Raw genomic sequence first — 21,899 nt, 5'->3', positions numbered from 1 at the left:
CTTTCCTGAATGAGACAGTGCATTTCCTGTGGGACACAAGGGCAGTGGAGCTGATAAATCACAGACTGTGTGTGGGTCTGTGAGTGTGTGTGTGTGTGTGTGTGTGTGTGTGTGTGTGTGTGTGTGTGTTCTTGTATTTCTACCCTTCTTGAGACATGAAGAAGGGAACATATCTCCCATAAGAGGAGGTGTGAAGAAGTGATGACATAGACGATGGTCCCAATAACATTGCATCTAATAGACAATGTCTCATTTGCACCCCTGCTGGTGACATCTATCTAAAATGTGTTGCTTTTAAAAGTGCTACCCCTCTGTCAACATATGAAATAACAGGTGTGTGTAAAAATTTGAAGTTCTCCCCGTCTGGCCAACATATGAAATAACAAGTGTGTGTAAGAAATTGAAATGCGCCAAAATTAATACAATTAAAGTAAAATAAATATATGTATATAGAGACATACTGTATTAACTTGAAGTAAAAAATGACGATTAAAATTATTATTATTTTTCTCACAGTGTTGATTTTTTTCTTATAAAGTTGGGAACAATTTCTCATATTCTTTCTCTTTCTGTAATATTGCGATATTTTCTCGTAAAACTATTTTATGTAAAATTATTACTTTTTAATGCAAAATGGCGATATTTGTAAAATCAAATGCGGATTTTTATCACTATTGCCAATTTTTTTGTTGTTCTTGCAAAATAATGACGTTTTTTGGGTAAAATTCTGAGAAGTGTCATCATTTTGCCAAATCAAATGTTAACGTTTCCTTATAAAATTGTGTCTTGTCGAGTAAAATTATAACTCTTTTCATAAAATTGCCAAAATTGCGAGCCTTTTGTTGTAAAATCACGACAGTTATTGAGCAAAATTACACCTTTTATCATAATATTGCACAAATATTCAGATATTTTCTTGTAACATTTTGACTTGCGTTGAGTAAAATGACAACTTTTAGTACAATACTGCCTACATTCTAAGTTTTTCTTGTGAAATTGTGACCTTTTTCTTATGAAATTCCAACTCCTTTTTCATCACAAGCGTTTTTATATTTTTATGTATATATTATTAATGTTGTAAATACAAATTTTTATATATCTAGAAACGGTGGCCCTAAAGAGGGAGGCATTTTTCTCAGGTCTCAAAAAGGTAACAATTACAAGTGTGTGTGTTTTGTATTTCTACCTTTCTTGAGACATGAAGAAGGGAACATATCTCCCATAAGAGGAGGTGTGAAGAAGTGATGACATAGACGATGGTCCCAATAACATTGCATCTAATAGACAATGTCTCATTTGCACCCCTGCTGGTGACATCTATCTAAAATGTGTTGCTTTTAAAAGTGCTACCCCTCTGTCAACATATGAAATAACAGGTGTGTGTAAAAATTTGAAGTTCTCCCCGTCTGGCCAACATATGAAATAACAAGTGTGTGTAAGAAATTGAAATGCGCCAAAATTAATACAATTAAAATAAAATAAATATATATATATAGAGACATACTGTATTAACTTGAAGTAAAAAATGAAGATTAAAATTATTATTATTTTTCTCACAATGTGTTGATTTTTTTCTTATAAAGTTGGGAACAATTTCTCATATTCTTTCTCTTTCTGTAATATTGCGATATTTTCTCGTAAAACTATTTTATGTAAAATTATTACTTTTTAATGCAAAATGGCGATATTTGTAAAATCAAATGCGGATTTTTATCACTATTGCCAATTTTTTTGTTGTTCTTGCAAAATAATGACATTTTTTGGGTAAAATTCTGAGAATTGTCATCATTTTGCCAAATCAAATGTTAACGTTTCCTTATAAAATTGTGTCTTGTCGAGTAAAATTATGACTCTTTTCATAAAATTGCCAAAATTGCGAGCCTTTTGTTGTAAAATCACGACAGTTATTGAGCAAAATTACACCTTTTATCATAATATTGCACAAATATTCAGATATTTTCTTGTAACATTTTGACTTGCGTTGAGTAAAATGACAACTTTTGGTACAATACTGCCTACATTCTAAGTTTTTCTTGTGAAATTGTGACCTTTTTCTTATGAAATTCCAACTCCTTTTTCATCACAAGCGTTTTTATATTTTTATGTATATATTATTAATGTTGTGAAAACAAATTTTTATATATCTAGAAACGGTGGCCCTAAAGAGGGAGGCATTTTTCTCAGGTCTCAAAAAGGTAACAATTACAAGTGTGTGTGTTTTGTATTTCTACCTTTCTTGAGACATGAAGAAGGAAAAAGTATCTTCCATAAGAGGAGGTGTGAAGAAGTGATGACATAAATCATGGTCCCAATAACATCTAATAGACAATGTCTCATTTGCACCCCTGCTGGTGACATCTATCAACATGAGGGTGGTCCCAAAAAGGAGGGATTTTTCAAATTTACTGTGTTGCTTTTAAAAGTGCTCCCCCTCTGGTCAACATATGAAATAACAAGTGTGTGTAAGAAACTGAAATGCGCTCCCTTTGGCCAAAATTAATTAAAAATAATAAATATGTGTATTGTGACACACTGTAAAAACCTGAATTAAAAAATAAAGATTAAAAACAAACTACAAAAAAATTAAATTCACTGTGTTTTTTCTTACAAAACTGGGAACAATTTCACATAATTTTCTGTTTCTGTAATATTGCAATATTTTCTCGTAAAATTATTTTTTAATGTATAATAACTTTTTAATGCAAAATGGCAACATTTTTCATATAAAATTCTGACTTATCACAATATTGCCAACTTTTGTGTTGTTGTTGTAGAATTATTAAATTTTTTGAGTAAAATTAGGATTCGTGTCATAATTTTTTCCAAGTCAAAATTGTGACTTGTCGAATAAAGTTACGACTCTTTTCATAAAATTGTAAACCTTTCTTGTAAAATTGCGACTGTTGAGTAAAATTCCAACTTTTATCATATTGCACAAATGTTCAGTTTTTCTTGTACAATTTTGACTTACGATGAGTAAAATTACAACTTTTATTACAAAACTGCCAACATTCTAAGTTTTTCTTGTGAAATTCCAACTCATTTTTCAGAACAAGCATATTTATATTTGTATGTATATATTATTAATGCCGTAAATACACATCTTTATATATATAGAAAAGGTGGTCCTAAAGAGGTAGGCATTTTTCTCAGGTCTCAAGAATGATAAATAAATAAATGGGTTGTACTTGTATAGCGCTTTTCTACCTTCAAGGTACTCAAAGCGCTTTGACACTACTTCCACATTTACCCATTCACACACACATTCACATAACTGATGGAGGGAGCTGCCATGCAAGGCGCCCACCAGCACCCATCAGGAGCAAGGGTGGACCGCCGAATGCAATAAAAACAAGTGTGTGTGTGTGTGTGTGTGTGTGTGTGTGTGTGTGTGTGTGTGTGTGTAAATACAAGCAGACTTAACTGCCACCTCCTAACAAGGTTTGTTTCACCAGCGTTTGTTTCTAATGTTATTACATTGTAGTTGTGACCTGCTTAGAAGTGAGCGTGCTTACTCAGCACATTATGTGAAAGATCTCTGCTTCATTTCAGAGTCATAGCGGGGCTGACAAATTTGGCGAGCAGTTTGTTTCAAATTAATTTGACATATCCTCTGTTGTTTGTTTAAAACTAAACCAAAGTGTGATTTCTCAGTGTCAGAGTTTTTTTGTTTGTTAATCTTTTTTCCAAAATGATCTCAGTTGGGTTCCACAAATGTTTCTGCAGCCAAAAAACCATGACAACCATCAACAGCTTCACTTTGATTTTGTGTTGTCAGATTTCCTGGGACTGAAGTTTTACCAACTGAAAGTCTGCATAACTGACTTGTTGACGGATCACTTATTGGCCTCTCTCCATTGGGAAACTTGATGGAATAGATTGCTGCCACTTTCTCTTATTCACTCTTGCCAGAGTTTATAAGAGTTTCTTGTTCTGACGGCATACAACTTGAGAAAATGCCCGCCAGCTCTGTAGACAAACTCCCTCCCAAGCCACTCTCCAGGGTGGTTTACTGGTAGTTCTAGCCATTTAAGTGATAGAGGCATAGAATGTACTTGTCCAGGGTGTAACCCGCTTTCCGCCCGATTGTAGTTGAGATAGGCTCCAGCGCCCCCTGCGACCTCGCAAGGGATAAGCGGTAGGAAGAGGATGGATGGATGGGCATAGAATGTGGTACTGTTGAGAAATGACACAGCAGTGGGTCGTCAGCAAGTACCTTAAACACATTACAGGGCTACACTGCAAAAACTGAAATCTAAGTAAGATGAAATATCTCAAATAAAGGTGATATTTGCTTATTTTCTGTCTGGTAAGATAACTCTTCTCACTGAGCAGATTTTATGTTAGAGTCTTTTACTTGTTTTAAGTATTTTGCTCCTAAATGATCTCAGTAAGATTCCTAGAGCTCAAAAAAAGTCTGCGGGCTATAGAGCGTTTTCCGTTCGGGCTCCAGTACTCTGGAATGCCCTCCCGGTAACAGTTCGAGATGCTACCTCAGTAGAAGCATTTAAGTCTCATCTTAAAACTCATCTGTATACTCTAGCCTTTAAATAGACCTCCTTTTTAGAGCAGTTGATCTGCCGCTTCTTTTCTTTCTCCTATGTCCCCCCCTCCATTGTGGAGGGGGTCCGGTCCGATGACCATGGATGAAGTACTGACTGTCCAGAGTCGAGACCCAGGATGGACCGCTCGTCGGGACCCAGGATGGACCGCTCGCCTGTATCGGTTGGGGACATCTCTACGCTGCTGATCCGCTTGAGATAGTTTCCTGTGGACGGGACTCTCACTGCTGTCTTGGAGCCACTATGGATTGAACTTTCACAGTATCATGTTAGACCCGCTCGACATCCATTGCTTTCGGTCCCCTAGAGAGGGGGGGTTGCCCACACCTGAGGTCCTCTCCAAGGTTTCTCATAGTCAGCATTGTCACTGGCGTCCCACTGGATGTGAATTCTCCCTGCCCACTGGGTGTGAGTTTTCCTTGCCCTTTTGTGGGTTCTTCCGAGGATGTTGTAGTCGTAATGATTTGTGCAGTCCTTTGAGACATTTGTGATTTGGGGCTATATAAATGAACATTGATTGATTGATTGATTGATTGAAATATGCTTGAAACTATTTTTGTCCAAGTGTCCAAAACACACCCAGCAATAGTGCACAGGAAGGCGGGGAAAAGGCGGCAAAATGTTCAAAAGTCCCAATTGTGTCCAAAATACCTCCCCGGGGTTCCAGTCCCACGAGTCCGACCACCGGACACACAAATCCCGGGATACAAAAAATGTCCAAAACGCACCCAGCAAAGTCCCACGGGAAGTAGGGGGGAAAAAAATGAGAAAAGTAAGCAAAAGTCCCCCAAAATTTTCAAAATACCTACCAAGGTTCGAGTCCTAACCGGGTTCGAGTTTGGGTTTGAGTGCACACTCAAACCCGGATGGGACTTTTGAACATTTCACCGACTTTTCTCACTTTTCTCCCCACCTTCCCGTGGGACGTTGCTGGGCGCGTTTTGGACATTTCGGCCATCCCGGCCAGCGACGGAACTTGTGGGACTCGAACCTGTGTAGGTATTTTGAACATTTTTGGGACTTTTGCTGACTTTTCCAACTTTCATCCCCCTCCCCATGGGACTCGACTGGGTGTGTTATGGACATTTAGGGCATCCCGGGACTTGCGCCGCCATACATAAGATTTTATGTTAGAGTGTTTTACTTGTTTTAAGTGTTTAGGTCCTAAATGATCTCAGTAAGATATTAAAGCTTGTAGCTGAGATTTTATGACCTATATTGAGTAAAACATGCTTGAAACTAGAATATCAAATGTTGCAAAGCTGTGTCATCAACACTCACAAGTATAAAACTACTTTTTAAAGTAAGAATTTCTTATTTCAAGAATGTAAAACAAAATCATGACTTTGACACAATTGTGCCTCATAATTAAAACAGATGACAGCTAAATAGACTTTGCTGTTTTATTTTCAATGAAACAATAGAAAATACGTACTCGTATTTTAGTAGACTTGTTATTAGTGGGAATATACTTATTTTAAGGTATTTTTGGGTTCATTGAAGTTAGCTAATTATACTTATTTTGGAAAGTCTTGACAAGCCAAATTTTCTTGTTCTATTGGCAGATAATTGTGCTTAGTTCAAGTAAAATACTCCTAATTTTTGTATTTTTTTTCTTGTTTTTGAACACTGACTTTACAGTGTACTCTGCCTTACCAACTTAATTGGTTCTTGAAGAGGGTTCATAAATAGAAAAGTTTGTCTATTGAAGCACATTTTAACAATGTAAACGTGACAATTTAGTTCCAGCCTTGATAAGTCCATACAAAAAGTTTGTATACCGTATTTCCTTGAATTGCCGCCGGGTATATAGTATGCGCCTGCCTAGAATTACTGCCGGGTCAAACTCGTTTCGCGAAATATTATTATTAGCGCATGTCTAGAATTTCCGCCGGGTCAAACTCGTCACGTCACGAGTGACACTTCACCTGTTATCATTTTCAAAATGGAGGAGGCTGATTTCAACAATTTGAAATCGCATAAAGGGAAGAAGATTAAGAGCTATTCAGTAGGATTTAAGGTCCAAGCTATTGAATATGCTAAAAATAACAGTAAGCGGCTATGTTTTATTAATATACCGTAGCTGCGTGTGTCAAATATGAGTCATTAAATGACTCCCGCCTCCTGGTGGTAGAGGGCGCTAGTGATCCTTCTTGCGACTACTCGGCTGCAGAAGAAGTGACAACAAGCAGCAATCGTTTATTTTTTCCTCTCGCTTGCACTTTTAACATGGAGGATTACATATCTAAAATAAAACAGTTTTCTAAACTGGACTTTCAATCGAAGCAGGAGGTAATAAAGGAAGATCTCCATGGAGACAGAGAGACTTTTAAAACTGAAGAAAGATAAGGAAGGCTTCTATAATCAAGTTATCGATGCTTTTGATCAGAAGGAGCTGCGCATGGACTTCATTTATAAGTAAAGGTAAGACCATAATAACGTTTTTTTTAATTAAATGTGCTTTTCATGATGGTATCCTTACATCACACTCAAATGTATAAGCGCAGGCCTAAATTTACCGCATGCCCTTGGTAAGTACCTGAGTGAGAAGAGGTTTTAAATTAATTAGCGCCCCCGGCGGCAATTCAAGGAAATACGGTACTTTGAACATAGTATAAGTAGCTATAAAGTACTGTGTATCAAACAAATATAACAACCTTCTATTAAAAAAAACAAAGTCAAACATCAATTGAGTAAACTGTCCTTATTTTCAGCCGCCCTGCCGACACGCACGCACACACACACTCACTAGCGTTGTGGTGTACTCACAGTTTGAAATGACAACATTTCTTAACTTGAACAGCCAGGTCGCCACACTGATTAGAAGTAAAACATAATATCCACTTTACTTGGTTGGTTTATCTTCATGGCGTCACACATCACTTTCTTCGGACTCATATTGAGCTAGCAAAGCTAGAAAATTGCTGTAAAATAGGCTAAAAACAGTTGAAATATGTTTGTGTTGTACAAACCCTGTTACCATACGAGTTGGGAAATTGTGTTGGATGTAAATATAAAAAGAATACAATGATTTGCAAATCCTTTTCAACCCATATTCAGTTGAATATGCTACAAAGACAACATATTTGATGTTCAAACTGATAAATATATATATATATTTTTGTGCAAATCGTTACCTTTGGAATTTGATGCCAGAAACACGTGACAAAGAAGTTGGGAAAGGTGGCAATAAATACTGATAAAGTTGAGGAATGCTCATCAAACACTTATTTGGAACATCCCACAGGTGTGCAGGCTAATTGGGAACAGGTGGGTGCCATGATTGGCTATAAAAGCAGCTTCCCAAAAAATGCTCAGTCTTTCACAAGAAAGGATGGGGCGAGGTACACCCCTTTGTCCACAACTGCGTGAGCAAATAGTCAAACAGTTTAAGAACAACGTTTTTCAAAGTGCAATTGCAAGAATCTTAGGAATTTCAACATCTACGCTCCATAATATCATCAAAAGGTTCAGAGAATCTGGAGAAATCACTCCACGTGAGCAGCATGGCCGGAAACCAACATTGAATGACCGTGACCTTCGATCCTTCAGACGGCACTGTATCAAAAACCGACATCAATCTCTAAAGGATATCACCACATGGGCTCAGGAACACTTCAGAAAACCACTGTCACTAAATACAGTTTGTCGCTACATCTCTAAGTGCAAGTTAAAGCTCTACTATGCAAAGCGAAAGCCATTTATCAACAACATCCAGAAACGCTGCCGGCTTCTCTGGGCCCTGAGATCATCTAAGATGGACTGATGCAAATTGGAAAAGTGTTCTGTGGTCTGACGAGTCCACATTTAAAAAATGTTTGGAAATATTCGACATCGTGTCATCCGGACCAAAGGGGAAACGAACCATCCAGACTGTTATCGACGCAAAGTTGAAAAGCCAGCATGTGTGATGGTATGGGGGTGCATTAGTGCCCAAGGCATGGGTAACTTACACATCTGTGAAGGCACCATTAATGCTGAAAGGTACATACAGGTTTTGGAACAACATATGCTGCCATCTAAGCGCCGTCTTTTTCATGTACGCCACTGCTTATTTCAGCAAGACAATGCCAAGCCACATTTAGCACGTGTTACAACGGCGTGGCTTCATAAAAAAAGAGTGCGGGTACTTTCCTGGCCCGCCTGCAGTCCAGAGCTGTCTCCCATGGAAAATGTGTGGCGCATTATGAAGTGTAAAATACGACAGCGGAGACCCCGGACTGTTGAAGGACTGAAGCTCTACATAAAACAAGAATGGGAAAGAATTCCACTTTCAAAGCTTCAACAATTAGTTTCCTCAGTTCCCAAACGTTTATTGATTGTTGTTGAAAGAAAAGGTGATGTAACACAGTGGTGAACATGCCCTTTCCCAACTACTTTGGCACGTGTTGCAGCCATGAAATTCTAAGTTAATATTTGCAACAAACAAAAAGTTTATGAGTTTGAACATCAAATATGTTGTCTTTGTAGTGCATTCATCTGAATATGGCTTGAAAAGGATTTGCAAATCATTGTATTCTGTTTCTATTTACATCTAACACAATTTCCCAACTCATATGGAAAATACCAACAAAAGAGGAAAAGCCACCAAAATAGGAGTGCAAGACAAGAAGTAAAACACTACACACGGGAAAACAGCAAAAAAGTGCAAATAAGTCAGGGTGTGATGTGACAGGTGGTGACAGTACACCTACTTTGAGACAAGAGCTGTAGTGATGCATGCTTGCTTATGCTCTAAAGTCATATCCAACAATTGCGACGACGACTTTTTATTGTCAAGGCTGAGTTTAATTTTTTAATGTTTTCTCCCAGTGGTTTGCCTCAGGATTTTTATAATGAAAAACATGTGCCTCGACTCAGAAGAGGTTGAAAAACACTGACCTACACACATGACAAAGTGCTCGTGCACATTTTCAGTGCTCCTGCATGCAGAGAATATTTGCATTTATTTCCTTTCCTGGCCGCTTCGGCCTGGGTGATCAAGGTTCTCGTGCAACTTGACACGTGACAGAAGCCGAGTGGGCGTGAGTGGTCACGTGACCTTTCATCTCACAGAATGGAGAGGAGCTGAGCTGCGCGTGCATCACTTTTTCACCACTTCTACTTGTGGTGGTTCGAGTCATCAGAGTTGGATATTTAGCTTTAAAATGTTAGAGAATACTGACCCTTACACATGATTTACGTGTCGAGGATGCTATATGTGTGTGTGTGTGTGTGTGTGTGTGCGTGTGTGTGTGTGTGTGTGTGTGTGCGTGTGTGTGCGTGTGTGTGTGTGTGTGTGTGTGTGTGTGTGTGTGTGTGTGTGTGTGTGTGTGTGTGTGTGTGTGTGTGTGTGTGGATGCCTTGGGCGTGACTGAGAGAGTGGGTTGTGTGTGTCACTCCAATTGGTCCACATAGAAGTAGCCGGCAGGAAAAGCTGATGTACAGGAAATGGCAGAGACACAGTGTGCCCTCCGGTATCTAAGGACTGGGCGGATGGTGGGGGTGTGGTGTGGAGTGGATTGCATGGAAGAAGAAGCGGGTCACATCCCAGTCCACAGCCCACCCGAGTGTACAACGGATATGTGCACAGAAGGAGCGTGACCATCATATCTGTGTTCTTTCCAAAATCTTACATAATCAAGAGTTCTCTCTTTCAACCTGTAAGACACCAAGTAACAACTAGATGAGGCACTTCCGGAAGGAATTGTGTCTGCAAGGGAGTAGGTTTGATTTTGAGATTGGTGGGGACACAAAAGTGCTCCAAGGCAGCAGCACTCTGAAAGGGGAAAAAAAAACTTGAATGGTTTGAATGAGTTGAAATGGTTGGGGCTGGAATTTCTCAAATCGGCTTCACGGTGGAAGAGGGGTTAGTGCGTCTGCCTCACAATACGAAGGTTCTGCAGTCCTGGGTTCAAATCCAGGATCGGGATCTTTCTGTGTGGAGTTTGCATGTTCTCCCCGTGAATGCGTGGGTTCCCTCCGAGTACTCCGGCTTCCTCCCACCTCCAAAGACATGCACCTGGGGATAGGCCCCTCCCACCTCCAAAGACATGCACCTGGGGATAGGCCCCTCCCACCTCCAAAGACATGCACCTGGGGATAGGCCCCTCCCACCTCCAAAGACATGCACCTGGGGATAGGCCCCTCCCACCTCCAAAGACATGCACCTGGGGATAGGCCCCTCCCACCTCCAAAGACATGCACCTGGGGATAGGCCCCTCCCACCTCCAAAGACATACACCTGGGGATAGGTTGATTGGCAACACTAAAATGGTCCCTAGTGTGTGAATGTTGTCTGTCTGTCTGTGTTGGCCCTGCGATGAGGTGGCGACTTGTCCAGGGTGTACCCCGCCTTCCGCTCGATTGTAGCTGAGATAGGCGCCAGTGCCCCCCGCAACCCCAAAAGGGAATAAGCGGTAGGAAATGGATGGATGAACGGTTGAGAAATGTCTAAATAGTCACTGAAATGAAAGAAATATATGTATATACATATGTGTATATGTATATATATATATATATATATATATATATATATATATATCCATCCATCCATCCATCCATTTTCTACCGCTTATTCCCTTTTGGGGTCGCGGGGGGCGCTGGCGCCTATCTCAGCTACAATCAGGCGGAAGGCGGGGTACACCCTGGACAAGTCGCCACTTCATCGCAGGGCCAACACAGATAGACAGACAACATTCACACACTAGGGACCATTTAGTGTTGCCAATCAACTTATCCCCAGGTGCATGTCTTTGGAGGTGGGAGGGGCCTATCCCCAGGTGCATGTCTTTGGAGGTGGGAGGGGCCTATCCCCAGGTGCATGTCTTTGGAGGTGGGAGGGGCCTATCCCCAGGTGCATGTCTTTGGAGGTGGGAGGGGCCTATCCCCAGGTGCATGTCTTTGGAAGTGGGAGGAAGCCGGAGTACCCGGAGGGAACCCACACATTCACGGGGAGAACATGCAAACTCCACACAAAAATATCCCGAGCCTGGATTTGAACCCAGGACTGCAGGACCTTCGTATTGTGAGGCAGATGCACTAACCCCTCTTCCACCGTGAGGCCCATATATATATATATATATATATATATATGTATATATATATATATGTATATATATATATATGTATATATATATATATGTATATATATATACATATATATGTATATATATATATATATATATATATATATATATATATATATGCTTTTTAACCTGTAAATATTGTTTTAAACATGCAAAATAAATAAAGTTGACTTTAAAGGGCTTCAAAAAACCCTCCATTAAGGTTTTATATACATGATGTAAGTATATATGTAATGTAGTAACAGGCGAATTTATAATAAATATTTTAATAATTCTAAGAATATGCTGCGCATTCATTTCAAAAATGCATCACGACGTTGACTAGTTTTAACACTGATTATCACTCACTGCAGACTTTATGAGAGTGTAGTAGAAATGTTGGGGATTCAAACCAGGGCCTCATCCTGTTACTGGTACCCAATTTTACGTGGTCGAAAAGTCCAAATCTTAAACAGGAACAATAGAGAGTATGTTACAACAGTTTTAATTACTCACAATTAGATAGTACAAATTCTGATTGAATTGATATAAATTACAGACAGTGTTTCATGAGACGAAAGATGGTGCACCCTTGTGAAAGGAATTAAGAAAGACCGCACCTCAGGCTTGGTCTTCCCTTCTTATTTATACGCTCCATGATAACCTGATTTGTATCATAACTTATGTAACTGTCGAATGTTCAGATGTCACTTGACCTCTCATGTAGTGTCACCCCCCCAACTTGGTCAGGGTGACTTGTCCTCTCATGTAGTGTCACTCCCCAACTTAGTCAGGGTGACTTGACCTCTCATGTAGTGTCACCCCCCCAACTTGGTCAGGGTGACTTGTCCTCTCATGTAGTGTCACTCCCCAACTTGGTCAGGGTGACTTGACCTCTCATGTAGTGTCACCCCCCCAACTTGGTCAGGGTGACTTGTCCTCTCATGTAGTGTCACCCCCCCAACTTGGTCAGGGTGACTTGACCTCTTATGTCGTGTCACCCCCCAACTTGGTCAGGGTGACTTGTCCTCTCATGTCGTGTCACTCCCCAACTTGGTCAGGGTGACTTGTCCTCTCATGTAGTGTCACCCCCCAACTTGGTCAGGGTGACTTGACCTCTCATGTAGTGTCACCCCCCCAACTTGGTCAGGGTGACTTGTCCTCTCATGTAGTGTCACCCCCCAACTTGGTCAGGGTGACTTGACCTCTCATGTAGTGTCACCCCCCCAACTTGGTCAGGGTGACTTGACCTCTCATGTAGTGTCACCCCCCCAACTTGGTCAGGGTGACTTGTCCTCTCATGTAGTGTCACCCCCCCAACTTGGTCAGGGTGACTTGACCTCTTATGTCGTGTCACCCCCCAACTTGGTCAGGGTGACTTGTCCTCTCATGTCGTGTCACTCCCCAACTTGGTCAGGGTGACTTGTCCTCTCATGTAGTGTCACCCCCCAACTTGGTCAGGGTGACTTGACCTCTCATGTAGTGTCACTCCCCAACTTGGTCAGGGGGACTTGACCTCTCATGTAGTGTCACCCCCCCAACATGGTCAGGGTGACTTGTCCTCTCATGTAGTGTCACTCCCCAACTTGGTCAGGGGGACTTGTCCTCTCATGTCGTGTCACTCCCCAACTTGGTCAGGGGGACTTGACCTCTCATGTAGTGTCACCCCCCAACTTGGTCAGGGTGACTTGACCTCTCATGTAGTGTCACCCCCCAACATGGTCAGGGTGACCTGACCTCTCATGTAGTGTCACCCCCCAACTTGGTCAGGGTGACTTGACCTCTTATGTCGTGTCACCCCCCAACTTGGTCAGGGGGACTTGACCTCTCATGTAGTGTCACCCCCCCAACTTGGTCAGGGTGACTTGTCCTCTCATGTAGTGTCACCCCCCAACTTGGTCAGGGTGACTTGACCTCTCATGTAGTGTCACCCCCCAACTTGGTCAGGGTGACTTGACCTCTCATGTAGTGTCACCCCCCAACTTGGTCAGGGTGACTTGTCCTCTCATGTAGTGTCACCCCCCCAACTTGGTCAGGGTGACTTGACCTCTTATGTCGTGTCACCCCCCAACTTGGTCAGGGTGACTTGTCCTCTCATGTCGTGTCACTCCCCAACTTGGTCAGGGTGACTTGTCCTCTCATGTAGTGTCACCCCCCAACTTGGTCAGGGTGACTTGACCTCTCATGTAGTGTCACTCCCCAACTTGGTCAGGGGGACTTGACCTCTCATGTAGTGTCACCCCCCCAACATGGTCAGGGTGACTTGTCCTCTCATGTAGTGTCACTCCCCAACTTGGTCAGGGGGACTTGTCCTCTCATGTCGTGTCACTCCCCAACTTGGTCAGGGGGACTTGACCTCTCATGTAGTGTCACCCCCCAACTTGGTCAGGGTGACTTGACCTCTCATGTAGTGTCACCCCCCAACATGGTCAGGGTGACCTGACCTCTCATGTAGTGTCACCCCCCAACTTGGTCAGGGGGACTTGACCTCTCATGTAGTGTCACCCCCCAACATGGTCAGGGTGACTTGACCTCTTATGTCGTGTCACCCCCCAACTTGGTCAGGGGGACTTGACCTCTCATGTAGTGTCACCCCCCCAACTTGGTCAGGGTGACTTGTCCTCTCATGTAGTGTCACCCCCCAACTTGGTCAGGGTGACTTGACCTCTCATGTAGTGTCACCCCCCAACATGGTCAGGGTGACCTGACCTCTCATGTAGTGTCACCCCCCAACTTGGTCAGGGGGACTTGACCTCTCATGTAGTGTCACCCCCCAACATGGTCAGGGTGACTTGACCTCTTATGTCGTGTCACTCCCCAACTTGGTCAGGGGGACTTGACCTCTCATGTAGTGTCACCCCCCAACATGGTCAGGGTGACTTGACCTCTCATGTCGTGTCCCTCCCAATGAATCAAGGTGAAAGTTACCCAAAACAGATTTAGGACAGAAATTAGCCGCTACATTCCCCCCTTCCAAGGTTAAAGAACCCTGGACCAATGCCAATTTCTGACCTAAGCCACATCGGTACTAATATCTACTGCAGATAGAGGCGAGTACGCAATATCCTAAAGAACAGATACCATCCAGCACATCTCCCGTCCAAAGGCAAAACCCAGTAACTCAATGTTGGTCAAAACTGAGCTGATAATAATTTTGGAGTTCTTAAAACTCATTTGTATACTGTAGCCTTTAAATAGACTCCCTTTTTAGACCAGTTGATCTGCTGTTTCTTTTCTTTTTCTTCTATGTCCCACTCTCCCCTGTGGAGGGGGTCCGGTCCGATCCGGTGGCCATGTACTGCTTGCCTGTGTATCGGCTGGGGACATCTCTGCGCTGCTGATCCGCCTCCGCTTGGGATGGTTTCCTGCTGGCTCCGCTGTGAACGGGACTCTCGCTGCTGAGTTGGACCCGCTTTGGACTGGACTCTCGCGACTGTGTTGGATCCATTGTGGATTGAACTTTCACAGTATCATGTTAGACCCGCTCGACATCCATTGCTTTCCTCCTCTCTAAGGTTCTCATAATCGTCATTGTCACCGACGTCCCACTGGGTGTGAGTTTTCCTTGCCCTTATGTGGGCCTACCGAGGATGTCGTGGTGGTTTGTGCAGCCCTTTGAGACACTAGTGATTTAGGGCTATATAAGTAAACATTGATTGATTGATTGATTGATGCTTTACATTAGTGTATGCGATATTGTAATTTGTTCCGTAAGTAAGCTGTTACGCGCACGGCAGGACCTAGCAACTACCACATAACCGCGTAGATACAACAGAAAAACCTAGTATCTCAAGGGACCGATCGGAGCTTCTTTGTCAGTCGCCTTATCGTCTTTAATGAGACATTTGCAGGAATGGGGGGCCGACGGTCAACCTGATTATGTGATATTATGGCAGGAGGGGATATTTGGAAGATTGGCCCAGGACGTTGCAAGCACCTTCATTATTATATCGCGACTGTGTTGGATCCATTGTGGATTAAACTTTCACAGTATCATATTAGACCCGCTCGACATCCATTGCTTTCCTCCTCTCTAAGGTTCTCATAGTCATTATTGTCACCGACGTCCCACTGGGTGTGAGTTTTCCTTGCCCTTATGTGGGCCTACCGAGGATGTCGTGGTGGTTTGTGCAGCCCTTTGAGACACTAGTGATTTAGGGCTATATAAGTAAACATTGATTGATTGATTGATTAAATGTATTCTTCTTGATTCTTCCCCTTGCATACTCTTTGGGGCAGATAACTGTGGAGGTCCAAATAAAAACTGGACGCTGCCCAATGTGCAAATGCAGAATGGGGCCCGCCCGAGATTGTGATAAAAGGGCACACGTTCCTGAGAGCAGATTCAATCCATGGCTCAATCGGCAAGAAAATGAAAGCTGGAGAAAACATCTATACGTTGGATGACTTTGTAGATCTTTGCAAGACAGCATCAGGATGGATTGGTTTTCCTTTGTTTTCTCAAAATCAGCTAGAAGTGAGTTACTAGGTTTTGCCTTTTGGACGGGAGACATGGCCTCCTCAACCTGCTACCCTCTGCAAGGTGGTACAGATCGATTCGCGCCAGGACCACCAGAATGTCTCACAGTCTGTATCCCCAGTCTGTGAGACTGCTAAATGAACAGCCTGCCCCTTTACTGCCCCGACCATCTTATTACCTCACTCTTCAACACCTCAATAATTGTGCTCTGGACATTGCATTGCTGCAGCATCAACACCCCCCCCCCCCCCACCCCCCCCCCCCCTGCACATCAATGCAGTTTCTATGCCGCTGGACAAAGCTCAAACCAAATCTCGTTGACATGTATGACTTAAGTGTTATTTATGACAATGACAGTAAAAGAATTGATTGATTGAAAAACCCAATGTTATGTGACAAAAAAAAAAGCTATTAGTGCACTTTTGTGCATGATGTCACTAAGATGACATATCAAAACAACACTAATTCAAAGTGCAATTTGTGTTCAGAACGCCAATATCCATCCATTTTCTACCGCTTATTCCCTTTGGGGTGACGGGGGGTGCTGGTGCCTATCCCAGCTACAATCGGGCGGAAGGCGGGATACACCCTGATACAATAGTTTAAACAAATAAAGTGCACTTCTGTGCATGATGTCACACAAGAAAGGGTGTCAAATAAAAATGAGCTGCATGATAGGAAATCAAACCGTGTTCGTCCTTGGCTATGTGGTAGGTTCCTGTGGACGTTACTTCCTTCTGTTGTTGACTATTTTTTTTTCATACGGCGTTTATGGAAATGGTTGCTTTGGCATGTTGTGGGTGTGGCACCGAACGAAGATGTTGACGTGCAGTTTCAAGCACTCTTCATTCTCTAACGGGTGACTTTTCAAATTATGCTATAAATTAGCAGTAATGCTACATTTTGTAGCAACGCTTTTGCCGCATTTTTGTTCAACATCTTCCCGCTTGAAGCCAAACCACCGCTAGACGATGGACCTCATGCTGTTTTTTTCTGGAAATTAATTCTTCCTCCATTTGTTACCAGATTGGCACCTTCTCTCTTCTCGTATTACCACTCGCACCGCACCCTTAGCATCACAGCTAATGTGTGTAATGTCCGCTTGTTTTAAGTCTCTGTGAGAACGAGACTGTATTGTAATGCCCGCAGCTAAAAGCAACTGCGTGAGAACGTATACTCCAATATCACCATATAGTCATTTTCTATATCGCACAGAGACAAACCCTCGATATATCGGTAATTCTCGAATCAATTTCCATTGCTCTACTTGTCAATATTTCCCGATCAATTCTTTTCAAGCTGCCATGCATTATTACGCAGTCAGGGAATGAAGTGTATTGATTTTGAATTACATTTACAATTACCTGCTAAAGTGTGCACTGCTTTCCCTTTTCTCTAAGGATCTGCCTTTTATAAGCAGAAGTGTTGGCAGAAAAAGGACTTTTGTCATTTGAAATACAAGATTAAATACTCATGAAGGTCATGAGAGCAAATGCTTGCTTTTTCTGCGTCCTTGCAGGCTTGAAATGTGTTAGTAACATGACCAGACATAGGACCCCCACACAAGGTCTGTGGCAGGATGGCCATACTTGACATTAATGTTGTCCTGATTTGTCTTAAAAGTGTCACATTGAACAGTTATAATAATAATAATAGATTTTATTTGTAAAAAAGCACTTTACGTTGGGCAAACAACCTCAAAGTGCACAATGTAAAAAAAATAGTAATAATAATCATAATAATAAAAAGAAAATAAACATGAATAAAATATAAAACTAGAAACAGCCTAATAGCTAGAACCAGCATGCATGTCTATAAAAAGATGGGTTTTTAAGCCTTTTTTAAAAGTATCCACAGTCTGAAGTGCCCTCAGGTGGTCAGGGAGAGCGTTCCCCAGACTGGGAGCAGCGGTGCAGAAAGCCCGGTCTCCCATAGTTCGTAGCTTTGTCCGTGGAGGTTAGCCTGTTTGGAGCGGAGGTGTCATGTGGAGGATTTGGGGGTGAGCAGTTCTTTGAGGTAGAGGGGGGGAGTTGTGCTATATTTGTGTTTTGCTTTTGCAGTGGATTGTGACGGATCAGGCAACCACTGTGAATTATGTGCGTGGAACGGAGCGAGGGACAGACAGAGAGAGAGAGAGAAAGAGAGAGAGGGACAGAAAGTGTCGAGTAATCACTTAGCAACCGCTGCTCACTCTGAGAGTGACACAGGCGGAGGTGCTGGATCTTGTTGGACACTGCTGGATGGGACCTAAGACCCCAGGCTTGCATGATGCTGTGGGCTTTGGATTAAGAGGGCGACCCCTTCCAGGCAATACCAACAAAAAGCACGTGCAGGTGGGCATCTTTTCGAACTTTTCGTTATGGATTATACTTGTAATAGCTGTCAGGGTTTGGGAGCCCGGCGTGGGAAATGCAGGATAACTTTAACCTACAGCAGGGGTGTCCAAAGTGTGGCCCGGGGGCCATTTTTTAACGGCCCTAAACACATTCTAAAAATACGATTTAAAAAAACAAAAAAAGTGGTATAAAAGAGAGTAAACAGGTGAAATGTGACAAGAAAATGTTGCAATGTTTACTCTAATAACACAAAGCTCCCATGCAGGCTGTTATTTTGTTTAAAAAAAAAAAAAAAATCAAAATCAATGTCACATTAAATATTGCACTTTGAGATATTTTGGGGGAAAATGTTGCATAATTTCTGTTTGCCATATAAAAAACAAAGCTGTTTTTTTCTAAAGAAGGGCTTAATACAGGGGTCGGGAACCTTTTTGGCTGAGAGAGCCATGAAATCCAAATATTTCAAAATGTATTTCCGTGAGAGCCATGTCATATTTTTTTAACACTGAATACAACTAAATGCGTGGATTTTTAAGTAAGACCAACATTTTTGGAGTATAATAATTCTCTTATTCTTTTTAATAACATTGTTATTCTGAAGTTAACCAATAATAAATAAAACGTCATGTCTGTTGGTCATAATTTTGTTTGGCCATGTGCTGTTTGTCCTTTGGACTCTTTAAGTTCCTGTTTTTTTCCACTCCCTTGTCTGGTTTCCTTGGTTACTCATTTTGTCCACCTGTCTCTGGTGCTCACCTGCTTCCCGAGCACTAATCAGAGGCAGTATTTAAGCTCGTCTTTGCCAGTCAGTCGGCCTGTGCTGATTTGTTTCATGCCTTGCCATAGTTTCGTGCTTCATGCCATGCCAAGTAAGTTTTGTTTGATTTATGTTCTTAGTCTGTTTATGCGTTAGCTTTGTTCCTTAGCCCAAGTTGTGCCTCCGCTGTGAGCGATTTTTGTTTGTATATTTTTTTAGTTAAAATTAAATCATGTTTTTACCTAAATGCCGTGTCCCGAGTAGTCCGTCTGCCTTCCTGGGAGAAAGACCCCGCAGCAAGCTGCAACCCCCCCCCCCATCGTGACATAAAATACTTCTTACCATGAATGCGACTTCTTGAACAGGTGCGGTAGAAAACGGATGGATGGATATGAATGCATGAGAATGTTTTATATTTTGCACGTTATTTTTAGCACTGTGATTACCAACGAAATTATTCCTAATTATCGCCTTAAGCAATGTCAACTAAGATTTATCTGAGAGCCAGATGCAGTCATCAAAAGAGCCACATCTGGCTCTAGAGCCATAGGTTCCCTACCCCTGGCTTAATAAGAACAAAGTAAAAACATAAACAACAATACAAGTTATAATTGACAGATGGATCTGAAGTTGATCTCAAGACGATTGTGTTTAACCTTCCTCTTGTGTTAGTTTTCTGCTACCATCTCTTATGTTAACGGGTCGGTTTTGACCCATGTCTTAAATCAGCTGTAAAATACACTAAAAACAATGATCTATCATCCAATTTGTTTCTCATCTCTTGGTTACCTCGTTAGGCTTCCTTATCCTTGAAAATATTGGTTTTAATATTTTTGGTTTGGGCCATTGGGCCTTTTTTTGTCAGCAAACCCCTCGATTTCAATTTTTAAAAATGGTAAAACGAACCTCAAGAGAATCATATAAATAAAAAAAAGGTTGTTGTGTTACCTAACTATTACTAAGGGGTATTAGAACACATCTCTTAAATAAATGTGTTTTATTTATTTTTTCATTTTAAGAATTTTAACTATAGTAACATCTATGGTGTTACGGGTCAATTTCGACCCATATATATTTACTTCAAGAAAAGGCTAAAACGTATTTTTTTTCAACAACAGAAATCCAAGATCAAACAAACAACAACCAACAACCAATCAAGCAAATGAAACCAAGAGAAATAGATTACTAGTTCCAAAACTAATAAAAAAACAAAATCAGAGTGGCAAAAAGTGACACTTTTAGTGTCCGTCATTTGTTTGTTTTTGTACAGGATAACAAGGTAAAATGAGAATCCACTAAAGCTCACATGATTGGGAGAGGAGCTGGCTGTCAGTGTGTTCAGTTTTGGCTCTTATCATTGCTTTATCATCTTGTTTTTATAACTGGGTCAAAACCGACCCTAACAACACCAAGGGCATAATTTCTACCAGAGCATTTTATAATTTAGTGAAAAAAAAAAAAATGTTTTATTTTGTTGACAAAGAGGTTCCTGACAAAGTCAAAAAGCTTTGGTGTAAAAAAAATAAATGTATGTGGGGTTTTTATGCATTTAAAAACTAAAACGGGTCGGTGCCGACCCTAACACAAGACGAAGGTTAAAGTAAACAGTAAAAAAAAAAAAAAAAAAGTTATTTTTAATGAGTATCCCCAATAATGTTAGTGCGATTTTTTTTTTTTGTGTGTGTGTGTCATTGCTCAAAAATAATAACAAATTGAAATCAATGGTGTTATGTGTTGACATTTTTAAGGCTCCAATTATTCTATAATCTCAAATATTCCACTTTAAAATTCTATTGGGAGAAACTGTATTGCATATTTTGTGTTTTTTTCCTCCATAACAAAACAGGGTTTTCTTTGACAAAAAGGGCATGCAACTTACATCTTTAAAAATGTTATATGGACAGTTAGACCTAATGTTGATCTGGAGATTTAAACCTTGAATAACAATAATACAAAATAATGACACATTTTAAATATTTTTTTGACCAAAATCCTTTGGGGTCCCTGGGATCAAGCCTGAGTGGAGGCCTAAATGTATATTTTTACACATATTGGTTTTTTAAATAAAAAATATCAAAATGGCCCCCGCTTGCTTTGAATTTTTCAGTGTGCGCCCTCAGTGGAAAAAGTTTGGACACCCCTGCCCTACAGCCTTTAAAAAGTGGTTCCAACTTTCCCTTCGGTCTCAAGAGTTTGCTGCATATTTTCCCAAATGAAGCATGAAAAGCTATAATGCAATAATGCATGAAGACATAATCGAAGATGCCTGAAGTGAAGCCAACAATGCATGGAGTCTAGCCTGAAGTCACGTGCATCATTTGAATCGGATGTCTTAGGGTCAAATTAGATCCACACAATGTTTATTAGGGACAGTGTAGTCAGTGTCAGGGCAAATGAGCAGCTGACTAAGTTGTTGGCAAAATTAGGCATTCATTGGAAATATGTGCAAACCCTCATTTTCCGGAGCTGTGTTGAAATGAATGCAGAAATGTGCCCCGTTCATGAATCAAGACAAATGTAGGAGTATTATGCAGTTCAACAAACTACCGTATTTCCTTGAATTAATTACCAAAGGCATGCGGTAAATTTAGGCCTGCGCTTATAAATTTGAGTGTGATGTAAGGATACCATCATGAAAAGCACATTTAATTAAAAAAACGTTATTATGGTCTTACCTTTACTTATAATGAAGTCCATGTGCAGCTCCTTCTGATCAAA

The 21,899-nt window shown here is 41.3% G+C and overlaps 1 protein-coding gene across 1 annotated transcript in view; it reads left to right on the top strand.

Annotated features, from left to right (window-relative positions):
• rapgef4a (Rap guanine nucleotide exchange factor 4a) overlaps window positions 1–21,899 on the top strand; it is a 121,665-nt gene that overhangs the window by 29,896 nt on the left and 69,870 nt on the right. The window lies entirely within an intron of this gene.

Source organism: Nerophis ophidion, linkage group LG19 (genome assembly GCF_033978795.1).
Source record: "Nerophis ophidion isolate RoL-2023_Sa linkage group LG19, RoL_Noph_v1.0, whole genome shotgun sequence".
Lineage (NCBI taxonomy): Eukaryota > Metazoa > Chordata > Actinopteri > Syngnathiformes > Syngnathidae > Nerophis > Nerophis ophidion.
This window is presented reverse-complemented; position numbering and strand designations above follow the sequence as displayed.